Source organism: Chelonoidis abingdonii, chromosome 13 (assembly GCF_003597395.2).
Source record: "Chelonoidis abingdonii isolate Lonesome George chromosome 13, CheloAbing_2.0, whole genome shotgun sequence".
NCBI lineage: Eukaryota > Metazoa > Chordata > Testudines > Testudinidae > Chelonoidis > Chelonoidis abingdonii.
This window is the reverse complement of record NC_133781.1, coordinates 26481515-26495801: the sequence shown is the minus strand read 5'-3', so window position 1 is coordinate 26495801 and position 14287 is coordinate 26481515. Positions and strand designations below refer to the sequence as shown.

General features: G+C 48.2%; 1 protein-coding gene across 1 annotated transcript in view; it reads left to right on the top strand.

Annotated features, from left to right (window-relative positions):
- SLC16A6 (solute carrier family 16 member 6) overlaps window positions 1-6378 on the top strand; it is a 54032-nt gene extending 47654 nt beyond the window's left edge. Inside the window, exon 6 of the transcript XR_012656940.1 lies at window positions 6367-6378. The gene's annotated coding sequence lies outside the window, so the exon portion shown is untranslated. The remainder of the gene's footprint in view (window positions 1-6366) is intronic.
- The last annotated feature ends 7909 nt before the right edge of the window (window positions 6379-14287 follow it).

Below are 14287 nucleotides of genomic sequence, written 5' to 3'. Positions count from 1 at the left end.
AGCGCGTCAGAGCGACTCAAACATCATGGGCGGTTATAGCGGCTGCTGGGGGTGAGGGGCCGGAGCTGCCCCACTGTGCCCCTCCCCGCATTCCCATAGGGCCCCCCACACCCCCCTGACCCGCGTAGTGCCACGCCCCCTCCCCTCACCCCATAACTCTCCCCCTCAGACGACCACCGCCCCACACGCTTCCCGAGCATCTCCTTCGGCCCCTGAAGCAGAGCTCTGTGGTGCCAAAGCCTGCCTCCCTCCCCAGCAGAAACTGGTCCCGTCAAAGACAATCGCCTCTAGCATCCTGGGGCCAACACAGCAAACAAGTGACTTTTTCCATAACAATCTCATGATTTGTAATGAATTGCAGGGGCGGCGTCTTTGCCTTCCGGGCTCCGAGCCTGGAAATCGCACTCGAGCTTTTCTCGGCAGCCACAAGGGTTAGAACGATACTTGAAAAAGAAAGCAAGCTGAGCTCCATGTGCCATCTCCTGCTGCCAGCAGCTGGGGCTTTAAAGAAATACACCCTCAATCATAAGACTGGAAGAGTAGCCAAGTATGCTGCCTATTCCAGCCTGAACAATGCTAAAACCTGGCCTTGTTTTGCATCAAGAACTATAAGGACCCCCCTAACTTTTGACCAACCCTAAGTTAGGGCAGTTGCCTGGAACTGGGCCACAGATGGGGTGGATGGCCTACTAGGCAATGACATCCAAAGAACACAGGTTTACGTTATGCACCTTTCCGTACCATTTCTGTGGGGATCTAATCCTGGCCATGTACTTCTCTTTTCTGGTTGTTTTAAAACTTTCATAGGGATGCCCTGAGGGGGCAGGGATGGAAGAAAAATAGTGGCATGCTCCCACTCGAGACAATAAAATGAGACGTTACCCACGGTAGACTACAGTTTCTCAAAATAATATGATCATCTCTCTTCTTTCGTGCATATTTTTATCAGTACTGCACCAGTTAAAACAAGTATTTTTTTTTATTGTCATTAAGCTACAGAGCCAACACATTGCAGAAGTACTGCTTTAGGCTGTGCGCAGTCTCAGACAGATGTCCTTCCACCAGTTTGTACTTGCTTCAAAATGCAAAGATTTTCTTTGCAAACACAGGGGCTACAGACTTTTTATAAATTAAAGCTTAAATTCTGGAGCATGAGAAAACATCCTCTTTTAAAAGTACTACCAGTTTGGTAAACTTCTGCAAGCTAGCTCAATTCAATCCCAGCAGCTGTATTTGAGTTGTTTGGAGTCATTTAATTGTATCCAGGGAGCCTTTATTTTTCTTATGAAGCCACTATAGGATACCAGAACTCTCTCAACCTGTTGTGGCACCATAGTGCAAGTGAGTGGAGTGTTATTTTAGGGCTAGGTGATGGGAGTTCTGCATTCAGATCCCTAGACAGATGAGCTTCAAGACTGATGATGGCTGTGGGATTTTAAAAAGGCTCGTGACACAGGGCAGAGCCACATGAATGACTCAGAAACAGCACTGCCAACAATTACTCTTTAAAGAAGGAAGGAGTTAATGGCCTTGGTACCCTTAGTAAATCTGGATCCACGGCACTAGCGAAGGCCAAGCTAGAGAGCTCACATGTGATTGGGCTCTAACAGGACACTACCTATGCTGATGGAATGACAGTCTAGCATTTAGGCTGGCAGTTAATGCCCAACTCCCATGGATTTGGGCATCTAACTCCTACTATATTTTTCACTCCATGGATCTGATGAAGTGGGTTATAGTATTCTGTCAACCTGCAGAAGACAGCTGTCCTTCTGTGAAACCCGACATAACTCTTGGAGCTTTTCTCTCAGGGCAAACTGCACCAATTTAACTAAATCAATTGCTAAACTGATATAATTAAAATCAGTGCAGCCCTCTTAGGTGGACATAGTTACATCAGTTAATTAATATTGATTTAGCTTAATTCAATTCCTTAGTACTTAGTTAAATCAGTGCAATATCTGTGTGTGTAGACCAGGCCTAAATCTAATGAATTTGGAGGAATTTTCCTCTTTTTGGGCAGCTTGGGGTGCAGTGTTATCTAAGCTGCAATAGGCAGCAGACAAACAACTGTTATTTCTTGTTATCCCAGCTGCAAGGTGCAGCACGAGATACGGGGAGGGGCCCTGTGAAAGATTCAGCTGATATGTCTGTGGTTTTTACAGGAATTAACTAGCTCTGCCTCTTGGAGGGTTTTCAGGAAGAAAGCAGTTCTCGCAGCTGCCATTCTGTAAAGAAAAAATCCCCCTCAAACTCAGATGTCATTTCCTGTCATTTCAGCTGCGTTAGCATGGCATCCTGAGATGTGCGGAAGTGCCCTGTGAGAAACGCTGTGTCTGGCTTTAGGATGTCTAGCCCTCATTTTATGCCTGTCTGCAAGTTCTGAGGAGGATGCTCTGTTTCTGAGAGTCTCATTACACTTGTGCAACAAAGCATGTGGAAGGGACTCTCTAAAATTCTAAATCATATTGGGCAAAGTCACTCCTAGGGTAACTCTATTGACATCAGCAGAGTTATAGCCAGGAACAAACATGAACTGTTTATCTTTGAGAGGGTGGCTTGGTAATGAGATAGTTTACCATAGACACTGAGTACCAGCCGTGAAAAAAAATCAGTGTCAACAGCCAAGTCCTTACTGAATTTCATGGAGTCTCTGGCATTTCTCCCTTTCTGGAGTAGAACTCTTTCAGTAGGGTTTTAGTTTTTGATTATTCAGATTTGAGCAGCTAACCCTTTTGGGGGGATGAGGATTCAATATTGTGAGTATCACGCTTGTAGTGGAAAGATTTTTTCAAAAAGTTTTGTAGTGTATCCAAAAGGCCAGTCAGATGAATTTCCCTAGTCTCCTCTGGAAGTTTGTTCAATAGCTATTTCCCCTCAACCGAGATATACAAACGTAGCCACACTGGATCAGACTAATGGTCCATCTAGCCCAGTATCCCGTCTTATGACAGTGGCCAATGCCAGATGTTTCAGAGGGAATGAACAGAACAGGACAATTATCAAGTGATCCATCACCTATCATCCACTCCTAGCATGGGTTGCATCCCTGACCATGTCAGCTAATAGCTGTTGATGGACCTGTCCTCCAGCAACTTATCTAATTCTCTTTTGAACTCAGTTATACTTTTGTCCTTCAAAACATCTCCTGGCACTGAGTTCCAAAGGTTGATTGTGTGTTGTGTGAAGAAGTATTTCTTTTTGTTTGTCCTAAATGGGCTGCTTATTAATTTCATTATGTGAACCCTGGTTTGTATAACACTTATTTATTCACTTTCTCCACAGTATTCATGATTTTATAAACCTCTAGCATAGCACCCCTTAGTTCTCTCTGCCAAGCTGAGCAGTCCCACTCATTCAGTTCTATTATGGGAACTGTTCCATACCCCTAATCATTTTTGTTGCCATTTTCTGTACCTTTTCCAGTTCTGATAAATCTTTTTTGAGATGAGGCAAGCAGAACTGCATGCAGTTTGCAAGCTGTAGGCATACCCTGTATTTATATAGCAGCATTATATTTATTGTCTTTCTAATGGTTCCTGTTTTTTTTTCTGTTGTGTTAGCTTTTTTTGACTGGCACTGCATATTGAGCTGATATTTTCAGAGAACTATCTACAATGACTCCAAAATCTCTTTCTTGAGTAGTAATAGCTAATTTAGACCCCATCATTTTGTATGTATTACTGAGATTATGTTTTCCAATGTGTGTTCCTTTGCATTTGCCAACATTGAATTTCATCTGCCATTTTGTCACCCAGGCACCAAATTTTGTGAGATCTCTTTGTAACTCTTCGCAGTCAGCTTTGGATTTAACTATCTTGAGTAATTTTGTATCATCTGCAAACTTTGTCACCTCTTTTTCCGGATCATTTATGAATAGGTTGAAAACTATAGGCCCTAGTATGGATCCTTGAGGTACCCCACTATTTACTGCACTCATTCTGAAATTTCTAAAATTCTAAAACAAAAATTCTAAAATTTATTTATTCATACACTGTGGTTAAAAGATAGAAAACAGTTACTGATCTAAGAGGACCTTCCATCTTATCCCATGACTGCTTACTTTGCTTGGTGAGGAACCTTGTCAAAAGCTTTCTGAAAGTCCAAGTACACTATATTCACTGGATCACCCTTTTCCACATTTGTAGACCCCCTCACAGAATTCTAATAGATTGGTGAGACATGATTTTACAAAAGCCCTGTTGACATTTCCCCCACAAATCATGTTCATCTATAGGTTTGATAATTCTGTTCTTTATTTTAGTTTCTACCACTTTGCTGATATTGAGATTAGGTTTATGGCCCTGTAATTGACACAATTGAACAATGGAGCCTTTTTAAAAAAAAAATCAACATTACTTTAGCTATTCTCTCATCATCTGGTATAGAGGCTGATTTAAGTGATAGGTTACATACCACCGTTAGTCATGCTGGTGTTTCCTATTTGAGTTTCTTCAGACCCCTTGGGTGAATCCCACCTGGTCTTGGTGACTTTTTACTGCTTATTCATTTGTTCCAAAACCTCCTCCAACACCACCTCAATCTGGGACAGTTCCATCGATTTGTCACCTAAAAAGACCAGCTCAGGTGTGGGAATCTCCCTCACATCCTCTGCAGTGAAGACCAATGCAAAGAATTAATTTAGCTTCTCTGCACCAGCCTTGTTCCTTGAGTGACCCTTTCGCAGTGCACCTTGCTCATCCAGTGGCCCCAGGGATTGTTTGACTGCCTGCTTCTGATGTACTTAATTTTTTGTTGTTGTAAATTCCACAAACACAATTGACATTATCTGTGTCAAAAAATGGCTAACAGCAGAGAAAATAGTGACTGAATCGGTCATGGAAACTTGCTCTCACTCACAGCTGTGATCCTTTCTGCCTTCTGAATGCAAGCAACCTTGAGGGATTTCCCCTGAAGAAACAAAAAACAAAAACAAAACTCTCAAATATTAAGAGTTCCTGGTTTCTGCCAGGAGCAGCCTTTCCCCAGCACACTGGACAGTTTCCTGACGGGTTTATAACAAAAAAATAAACAAATGAAGATCTAACACTTATATAACGCTTTTAATCTTCAAAAGGGCTTTACTAACATTACTGAATCCTGCCAGCAGGTCTAATTGTGCTCACTGCTCAGATGGAAAAAATGAGGGTTTGTCTACATGGGAAAGTTTCACTAGTTATATTGGTATAATTATACCTAAACTACTACTCCTGTGGACACACTTATTCCAAAATAAGAGTGACTCTTTTGCCGATTGTTTTAACCCCCTTCAAAAGTGACAAATTAAACCAGGAAAAGCCAATCTTATACCAGAATAAGTGTACACACAGTATAACTATAGCAGTTTCAGTTCACATCTTATTTTACACTGGTCTAACTTTCCCCTGTAGACAAGCCTGGAAGCAGGGACATTATCTGCTTTGTCCAAAGTCACCAAGTGGAAGTCATAGTGAGAGACAGAATTAGACCTCAGGAGTTGCTGGATCCCAATCCTGTGATCAGAACAACAAACTGGTTGTGCATTTCATATCTTGGATCTCTATTATTACTAGTTTTTAAGATTTGTCCTATTTTTCACAGCCATCACCCTGAGATCTCTGCTTACTGGGTTTCCCCACAATGGCTGAGATAAGGAGTCACCAAAAGATGGAATGGCATTTAGGTTTGGCATGTCTAGTCAAAGAGAAATCCCTTTTAATGCAAACTCAGGGGAAAGAAAATCAGGCCCAAACGGCAAGAGTATGTGCTCCAAACAGTTTCAGCTACAGGGACAACCTATTTCCAGTCACTGGTGACTATTACAAGCAAGGATCTGGAAAACATGAGAGCCTGGACCTGTGAAATCCCATGGAGACATGCTGTGGGATCCTAGATCAATGAAAAATTAAATAATATTTTGCAAGTGTATAGAGTGGACCTTTCCTCTAAGGATCTCAAAGTGCTTTCCAAGAATTAATGAGCCCCTACGACACCCTTTTGAGGTACGGATTATCTACATTCACTAGATGGGGAAACCAAGGCACAGAGCTTTGAAGTGACTTACCCATCACCATACAGCAAGGCTGCAACAGCGCCTGGAATCAAACTCAGAAGTCTAGATTCCTAGTGCCCTGCTCAAACCACTAGACAGTACCACCTCCACCATAGAGGCAAGTCATGGTATTAAGAAAAGGTGTTGGGCTAAACTCATCTCTGGTATAACTCCACTAACCTCAGTGGAGTCACCCCAGGGAGGGATTTGGCCTGCTATAAGCCAATCGAGGAGGAGGAGGAAACAACGAAGCTAAGCTGTACTCTGGTGGAGTAGTTGGCTGTCATCCAGCTACTTTCACGCTTGATTCCCACTGCAGTGAACAGGAAATAAAGAAAACAGTTTACCTCGCTAATGTTTTAGATGAGTGATAATATGCAGTTTAATTACAAAAAGTGTCTAAATACTATCCAGGCATTCATCCCTGCTGATTTAGGCAGTTGGGGTCTTCTCCAGTGAGGGAAGAAATCTTCTGCAACCTCACAGTAACTGAAGCTTAGAGAGAGAGAGAGAAATCCAGGTTGACTTGTCATTGACCTTTGTACGTTTAAAATAATGTCACTTTTTTTCAATGTCACCCACCGAAAAAGGACAGTGAGGGTTATTTTGTATTGATTTATACCAAGGATTGGCAACCTTTGGTCCGTCGCCCGCCAGGGTAAGCTGGAGCTGGCCCTGCCTCACACTGGGGATCTCTAAATCCTGGCCTGGACTAAACAGCCATCCAAGAGGCAGATTACAGCTTTACAACCACCCTATGCATACGCTGACAATTGTGTTGAAGCCTTACTCTCTGCAGGGATGTTTTGTGTCTCTCAAAGGCCTGCCCCTTTCACTACTCAGCAAGGTTGTGAGAGAGCACTGCTATTTGCTGTGGAGGGGGCTCTGCCTCACCCATTAACCTTTATGCACAGCTTTACCTAGCCTCCACTTGCACTGGAGCATTACGATGTACCCTAAAACAGGGTTTGCAGAATCAAGTCCTTAATATTTAATCAAGCCCTGAGGAGTGAGACAAGACTGACAGAATATGTCTGTCTGCACACGTGGGGGCGGGGAGTATTTCCCTTGCGTTTATTGGGTGTATTTCTCATTTCTTCTGGATGCTTTGATTCCTTATCTTGAATCTTCTGCAGCTTGTTTACTGAACTGAAGTTTAAGGATTTTCTATGACTCTGCCACCACATTCTTGCCTGCCAGAGGGTGGGGCTGCTCACGTGTCCTTCTGAGAGCTTCTCTCAGTGGGGAAGGGCATCCAACTGCTGTCAAAAAACCCTGCTCTTCATTTACCCAGCCTGCACATAAACAATGCAGAGAGGGACAAAGAAGGGAGAACAGGGGATTAAAATAATATCTTACACACAAGTTAGGGAAGAACATCACATAAATGCAGAGCCATGTACCGTAGAACCAGCCAGAGTCAGAAGGGACTTGTGCTTTATTCCAAACCCTTCTCGTCATTCGTTTCATCTTCTTTTTTTAAAATTTGCAATTGAGGATGAGCACAAAGAAAAAAAACAAGTCTCAGTTTGTGGGGGTGGGGAGAGAAACAGCTGAGCAGTGTGTCACTCAGCCCAGCCTGAAGTAGTTAAATACTGGTACAAAGAATAAGCAATTGTTCATGCGGGTCCCTGTTATGGCTGTTGTCCTCTCTTTATTTGCAGACAGTACACACAAGAGGTTCTTTATCCAACAGAGTACGATCTGCTGTACAGTAAAATGCTCACTTTAAAAAACCCTCCACCCCAGCCTTCAGTCTTCTTTGGTGCTCACATTAGTTCCTTGTTTTTGAAATATATCAATCGGATGTGCACATAACAAGCATGTGGCGTGAGCCTTCGCCATATTCCCTCCCTCCCTGCTTTATACTTTGTCATCCCTTGGTGTGCTGAATCTAATTTAGGCCAGATCCTGCTATCAAGAACCTCTGCATGTACTAGCATGTTTTGCACCTGTTTTTCAGCACCCAGTGCTCACAGCGTAGGTGCTAGTGGAGAAAAACTCAACTGTTTGCAACAATGTGTCAAAACCACCTGCAATCACCTCAAGAGTCAGAACCAGGATCAGGGACAGAAGCCATTCTCCTGGATCACAGGCCTGGTCTCTGTCCACTGGACCCCTCCGCAAAAGATAAAATCATGACACACATCCAAACAAATAGCTCAAAAGGGAAAAATCTGGGTTTAAAAGCTTCTAATTTTAAAACACTTCACGTGTTAAAACAAACCTTCAACCAGTACCAGAGTTCTGACAGGACCCTGGTTTAAGCTCTTATCCAGAATGCCCCTACAGAGTAAACTGTATAGAGCTCCATTGACCTACCTTGTACAGATGGGCCCACCCTCCACCCTGCTAAAATTTGAGCTTGTGGTTTACGGAAGTGCAGCAAAAACTGATTCCACTCTGCTTAAAACACCTGGGTAGGTAACTGTAGTACATTAGAATCTGATGCTTCAAGGCCATCCCTCCAAATCCTTAAAGGAAGCCCATCACTTCTAATTATTGGACTAATTTAAAAACAAAGTAACTCCAGTTTCTGACCAAGCACCCTTAATATATCTTGACTGAAAAAAATAAAGTTTATTTTCTTCCCCCATACCTAGAGGTTTTGCTGCCCTGTTTTTTAGGTTCACTAGCATGGGAAAATGACGTACGGGAGATCCATACAAACGTGCATGACAAAGAATATTTTGCTACCAACTTCTGCAGCCATATAGTAAATTTAAGTGTTTCGTGAGGCTTGAGGTCACTCAGCTTTTAGACAAGTGTTTGGTTGGTTTTTTTTCAGGCTGGTGATTACATATGCAATGCTTTCCAAGAGAAGACTATACGTTGACAGCACAGTTTTTGGAGGACAAGGTTTCAGGTATCATGGGAGCTGTTCAATGTGAACAGAAATAAGTGGCCTTGGCTTAATCCCAGTGTTATATACAGAAAATAGACCCTCCTCATTTTGCTGGGATCTAGAGCATAAGCAGAGTTCTCACCCCCTTGCTTCCCCAGCACCTCTTATTGGATGCAAAAGAGCCAAGCACTGAATCAAAGCAGACTTTGGTCCTGTTTACACACCTGTCCTGCAGGGCAAATGCTTCTCCTGTGAGGCAGCTGCTCCTGTGGCACTTTGCACTCGAGCTGAGAAATGGGACAATGGGCAAGTCAGTACCTGCCCAGGAAGGAGCACCCGAAGTCAGTTTGAAACCACCTCCCTGGCTTGCCTAGCAGAGCAGCCGCACAACTGGATGCAAATAGCTGCGCAGGAGGCTATTTCAATGCAGCTTCATGCAAGCTTTGCTCTTGTGTCAGTTTCCTCATTGGGTAATCTGTCCCCTTTAACAGGAAGGAAGAGGTTTAAGAAACTACTCACAGTGCAGCTTTTGTTTTTTAAATAAAAAGAGCCACCAAGCCTTCAGCTTGCTCAAATGGGCAACTCTGAGAAAAAGACGGTTACTCACCTTTGTAACTGTTGTTCTTCGAGATGTGTTGCTCATATTCATTCCAAGTAGGTGTGCGCGCGCCACGTGCACGTTCGTCGGAAGAGTGGATGAATATGAGCAACACATCTCGAAGAACAACAGTTACAAAGGTGAGTAACCGTCTTTTCTTCTTCGAGTGCTTGCTCATATTCATTCCAAGTAGGTGAATCCCAAGCCTTACCTAGGCGGTGGGGTCGGAGTTGGAGACTGTTGAATGCAGAACAGCCAAGCCAAGAGCCGCATCGTCCCGGGACTGCTGCACCAAGGCGTAATGGGCAGAAAAAGTGTGCACTGACGACCACGTGGTGCACGACATATGTCTTGTATAGGCACACGGGCGAGGAAGGCAATCGAGGACGCTTGCGCTCTCGTGGAATGAGCGGTAACTCGCCCTGGAGAAGTGTGAGCCAAGGCATAGCATGTTTTGATGCAGGCCGTCACCCAGGATGATATTGTTTGCGATGAGACAGGGTGACCCTTCATCCTGTCTGCGACGGCAACGAATAGTTGGGAGGTCTTTCGGAAGGGTCGGGTGCGGTCAATGTAAAACGCCAGCGCCCGACGAACATCGAGTGAATGCAAGCTCTGCTCTCTGCGAGACGCATGAGGTTTTGGGTAAAACACTGGAAGGAAAATGTCCTGGTTTAGGTGGAATGGGGAGAGACCACCTTGGGCAGAAAAGGCCGGATGCGGACGGAGTTGCACCTTGTCTTTATGGAATATCGTGTATGGTGCGTCCGCCACCAGAGCGCGAAGCTCTGAGACTCTCCTGGCCGATGTAATGGCCACACAGGAACGCCACCTTCCACGATAGGTACAGGAGAGAGCAGGTTGCCAAGGGTTCGAAAGGAGGGGCCATTAGTTTCGAGAGAACCAGATTGAGGTCCCAGGAGGGGGCGGGATAGCGGACCTGGGGATACAGGCGCTCCAGGCCCTTGAGGAACCTCGAGACCATAGGGTGAGAGAAGGCGGAGGAAGAGCCTTCTCCTGGATGGAAGGAAGGAAATGGCCGCTAGGTGGACGCGGAGGGATGAGAGCGCGAGGCCTTGTTGTTTAAGGTGCCATAGATATTCCAGTAGCACTTGGATGGGAACCTGAGCTGGTGACAGTCCTCGTGATTGACACCAGCAGGAAAACCTCTTCCATTTTGCCAGGTAGGTAGCCCTGGTTGCAGGTTTCCTACTTCCCAAGAGCACTTGCTGCACTGGGGGAACAGCGCAGCTCTGCAGAGCTCAGCCAGCCAGGAGCCACGCAGTCAGGTGGAGGGACCGGAGGTCGGGGTGGAGAAGCCTGCCGTGGTCTTGTGATATCAAGTCCGGATGGACCGGCAGGGGAACCGGACTGGCTATGGACAGGTCCAACAGCGTGGGGTACCCAGTGTTGGCGAGGCCACGCTGGGGCGATGAGAATTAGTCGGGCCTTGTCCCTGCGTAGCTTTACGAGGACTTTGTGCACCAAGGGGAACGGCGGGAAGGCATAGAGGAGGTGGGTCGACCAAGGTAGGAGGAACGCGTCCGACAGAGAGCCGCGGTCGAGACCGCGGAAGGAGCAGAACAGGGGCACTTCCGGTTGGTGCGGGACGCGAAGAGGTCGATTCGGGGAAATCCCCACCGCTGCCGGAAAAGAGAATGGACTATGTCCGGACGAAGAGACCACTCGTGGGCTAGAAAGGACCTGCTGAGCCGGTCTGCCAACACGTTCTGGACTCCTGGAAGAAAAGAGGCTTCCAGATCGATGCCGTGGGTTACACAAACTTCCCTCACAGCGTTATCGCCTCCTGACAAAGAGGGAGAGAGCGCGTCCCCCCCTGCTTGTTTATATAGTGCATCGCGGTGGTGTGTTGTCCGTGAGCACTAAGACAGAACGGCCTCGCAGGTGAGGAAGAAAAGCCTGGCAGGCGAGGCGGACGGCCCTCAGCTCCCTGATGTTTATGTGCAGCGACAGCTCCCGAGCGGACCAGAGGCCCTGTGTTCGACGAGACCCCATGTGAGCTCCCCAGCCCAGAGAGGATGCGTCCGTTGTTAAGGAAATGGACGGCTGTCTGGGGTGAAACGGTAACCCCGCACACACCAGGGCGGGATTTCGCCACCATCGGAGGGAGTGTAGGACGCTTTCTGTGAGTGTGACAACGATGTCCATGCTGTCCCTGCGTGGACGGTAAACCGAAGCTAACCATATCTGCAGTGGGCGCAGGCGGAGTTTGGCATACTTGGTTACAAAAGTACACGCCGCCATGTGGCCTAAGAGGCTGAGACAGACCCTGGCCGAGGTCGTGGGGAAGGCTAGCAGGCTGTCTATGATAGTGAGTAGTGCCTGGAAACGGCTGGGTGGAAGTGAGGCTGTCGCGACCATAGAGTCCAAGACGGCCCCGATGAATTCTATCCTCTGGATGGTACGAGGATGGACTTGTCGAAATTTATCAGGAGCCCTAGAGATTCGAACAGGTCCCTGATGATTGTCATGTGCGCGGCGACCTGAGCCTGGGAGGACGCGCGAACCAGCCAGTCGTCCAGGTAAGGGAAGACACATATCCCCTGGCGACGGAGGCAAGCGGCCACTACTGCCATACATTTCGTGAAGACACGTGGGGCAGAGGACAGGCCAAATGGTAGGACCGTGAATTGAAAGTGCCGGTCCCGCACCAGAAAGCGGAGAGAAAGCGTCTGTGAGGCGGGTAGATCGAAACATGAAAGTACGCGTCCTTCATGTCGAGAGCAGCGAACCAGTCTCCGGATCCAGGGAAGGGATGATGGACCCCAAGGATACCATGCGGAATCGTAACTTCCTTACGAAGGCGTTGAGTCCGCGGAGGTCTAGGATGGGACGGAGACCTCCTTTCGACTTGGGGATTAAAAAATAGCGGGAGTAAAACCCTCGGCCTCTGAGGTCGTGAGGCACCTCTTCTATCGCTCCGAGTTCGAGAAGCGTGAGGACCTCCTGCCAGAGGAGGTGCTCGTGAGAGGGGTCCCTGAAGAGGGACGGGGAGGGTGGGTGGGAGGGTGGAGGCGAAATAAACTGGAGATGGTAACCAAACTCCACCGTGCGCAAGACCCATTGGTCTGAAGTTATCCGGGTCCACGCCGGGAGGAAGGGAGAAAGGCGGTTGGAAAAAAGAAGAGGAGTCCGGGAAGGGACTGGTGCTCTGCTCTCTGGCGCACCTTCAAAAGTTTTGCTTCGGTCCCGCCGGTGGTTTGGCGGTACGTACCGTTGTTTTGCCCCCCTTGGGAACCGGACTGGCGTCGTCGGTTCACCCGTCCCCGCCGTCTGTTGAAGTCTTGGCGGGGGCGTGGGGGGGATAAGGGCGCTGAGGTTGCTGTCGAAAGGACCTCCGCTGGGTCTGCGGTGTGTGCATGCCCAGGGAGCGCATTATTATGCGGTTATCTTTAAGGCTTTGCAGCCTTGGGTCCGTCTTCTCTGAGAAGAGGGCCCTGCCCTTCAAAAGGGAGGTCTTGTATGGTATGCTGCAGCTCCGGAGGTAAGCCGGACACTTGCAACCAGGAAATCCGTCTCATGGTAACGCCCGACGCGATGGTTCTAGCTGCTGAGTCTGCGGCGTCGAGCGCAGCCTGTAAGGCTGTCCTTGAGATCTTCTTGCCCTCTTCCACGAGACTTTTGAACTCAGGGCGGGAGTCTACCGGGACCAGTTCAGTAAACTTGTCCATGGTCTGCCAGGTATTAAAATCATATCTGCCTAGCAGCGCTTGTTGTTTGCGACACGTAACTGGAGACCCCCAGCGGAGTAAATCTTACGGCCCAGCAGGTCCATACGTTTAGCCTCACGCGATTTTGGGGCGGGGGCTGGTTGGCCATGACGCTCCCTCTCATTCACGGATTGGACGACCAGAGAGCATGGAGGAGGATGGGTGTACAGGTAGTCGTACCCCTTGGAGGGTACCATGTACTTTCTCTCCACGCCTCTGGCCGTCGAGGGATCGATGCTGGGCCTGCCAAATAGACTCCGCTTTGGCCTGAATAGTTCGTATGAAGGGCAAGGCGACCCTCGTTGGTGCATCGGATGAGAGAATGTCCACTACAGGATCCTCAACTTCCGGCACCTCCTCCGCTTGTAGATTAATGCTCAAAGCCACTCTGCGGAGCAAATCTTGATGAGCGCGAAGGTCAATAGGGGGCGGGCCAGAGGTCGAAGTGCCCGCCACTGCCTCATCTGGGGGAGGAGGAGGAAAGACGGGACCGGGGGCTCCCCTGCAGGTTGTTGATCCAGAGCATGGCTCGGTTCGAGGGGCCTCTGGGTCCTGTGACTCGGCACATCGGTTGCCGGAGGAGGAACGCTGATGGTGGCCTCTGGCACTCGAGCTGCACCAGCAGATCTCGCGCGGCGGAAAGGATCGCCTTGGGCTTGATGGTACGCCCAAGGCGTCCAGAAGGACCACTGCTGGGGCTGGTCCGGATCTTGGCCCACATCCCCATAGAGCACGCTGTCTGGTCGCGAGGAGCCGGAAGGGTGTCTGGAAGGCCAAGGCGGGGCAGACAACCCGTAGGACTGGTGCCGAGTGACGGTCGGGCCGGGAACGGTGCCGGGGAACGGTGCCGAGAGTCGAACCGGTGCCGAGATCGGGACCGGGACCTACGACGACAGCGCGGTGCCGGGAGGTCGACCGGGATCGGGTGCGCCGACGGTATGATGGACTTCGTCGGAAAAAGCGTGCCGAAGCAGAGCGACGTGCTGAGCGTCGGTCTGTAGATCGGGACCTGGACCGGTGCCGCGAGTAACGACGGCGCCGAGAGTAGGATCGGTGCCGGACTCGAGCGGCGTCGGGATGGC